Source organism: Parus major, unplaced genomic scaffold, assembly GCF_001522545.3.
Source record: "Parus major isolate Abel unplaced genomic scaffold, Parus_major1.1 Scaffold220, whole genome shotgun sequence".
NCBI classification, from domain to species: domain Eukaryota; kingdom Metazoa; phylum Chordata; class Aves; order Passeriformes; family Paridae; genus Parus; species Parus major.
In genome coordinates this window covers 265624-267216 of record NW_015379263.1, presented here as the reverse complement: position 1 = coordinate 267216, position 1593 = coordinate 265624, and positions in this window count along the sequence as shown.

Sequence of the window (1593 nt, the reverse complement as noted above, 5' to 3'; positions counted from 1 at the left end):
TGGAGGTCTCAGAGTTTTGGGGTCTCAGGGTGTGGGGGTGTCCGGATCCGGGGGTGATCCCCCCCCGGCGCCGCTGTGGGTCGGGGCTGGGCTCTCCCGGTGCTCCTCGTGCCGCCCGTGATTAATGGGGGGAATTAGGCCGATAATGGCTCTTAAACGCCGGTGCCGGTTGCAGGCGCCGCGCCCCGATGGCTGATGGATGGTGCCGGGCCCTGGGTGGGCGCGATCGGAGCCGAGTCACGATCGGGGTGGGATTGATGAGGGGGCTGTGACGTCATGCGGTAAAGTGACGTCATTGTGAGGCGTGACGTCACACACTGGTTCAGGCTCGCGGGTCTGGAGCGGCCGGCGCTGCTCCCCCATTATCGGGCTGCCCAAATCGTCACGCCATGTCGCGATAGCGCTGCTGTGTGATGCTCGTTCGTGTCCCTCGGAGTCCCCGGGATCCATCCCCTGCTCCAGGGCTGATCCCGGAGCGCAGCTCTGGCGGTTTTGGATCCCATCCCGTTAATTCTCCATTTAATTATCGGCTCTTTGGTTATTGTTTGTTTGCTTTACTCGGGATGAATTTTTTATGCCGGTTTCCATCAGGCCACGCCAAAATCCCGTGGGATTTACGGCTCTGGAGGGAGCGGAGCCGGATCAGGGGAGGGCCCATGAGCAGAGAGTGGTGACCCCTGGGGGCTCGGGGGGCTCTGGGGGTCCCCAGGGGATGCGGGGACTGGAAGGGTCTGGAGAGGTTGTGACCTTGTCCTGTGGGATGTGTGGAGCTGGGATGGGTCCTTGGACTCGTTCCGTGTGGATCTGGAGGGATCTGGAAGGGCTGGAATTTGAGCCGAGGGCTGTGTGGATCTGCGGATCTGTGATGTGAGGGGTCTGGGGGATGTGAGGATCGGGAGGGGGCTGGGGGAGCTGGAATTTCACCCAAGGCTTGTGTGGATCGGGAAAGGTCTGGAGCAGCCGTGGACTTGTGGCTGTGAACCGTGGGCAGGAGCGTTCTGGGGCCGGTGTGACACATCCCGTGGGATGTGCGGAGCTGGGATGGGAACAAGGGGGATGCGGATTGATCCCATGGGATGCACGGATCAGGACGGGGCTGGGAGGGCTCCGTGATCCATGGATTGCGCCTGGGAGGGGTTTTGGGAGGGGCTGTGGATTTGATCCATGAAATGTGCGGATCGGGAGGGGTCTGGGGGGGCCGTGAACTTTTCCCATTGGATGTGTGGATCTGGAGGGATACGGAGGGGGGATGCTGTGGACTTTTCCCATTGGATGTGTGGATCTGGAGGGAGCCGGGGGGGCTCTGTGGGGCTGGGGGGGGCTCAGCCGAGGCCGGGAGCCGGAGGAAGCGTGTGCTCAGGTGCAGGCACGTTCATCCCGAGCCACAGCATCTCCCATTAATGAAGCACTTCATCACAGCTCCGTGCCAGGGGGGGCACCCAATTCCAGGTGATAAATTCCCGGCGACGGCCCTCGCTCGCTCGCAGCAGCCGTGATTCTCCTTCATCTTGAATAATATTTTTGGAGCGGTTGTAAAATAACCCAACGCAGCAGCTGCCAGCGGAGCCGCGGGCTCCAAACCTCCCACCCCCG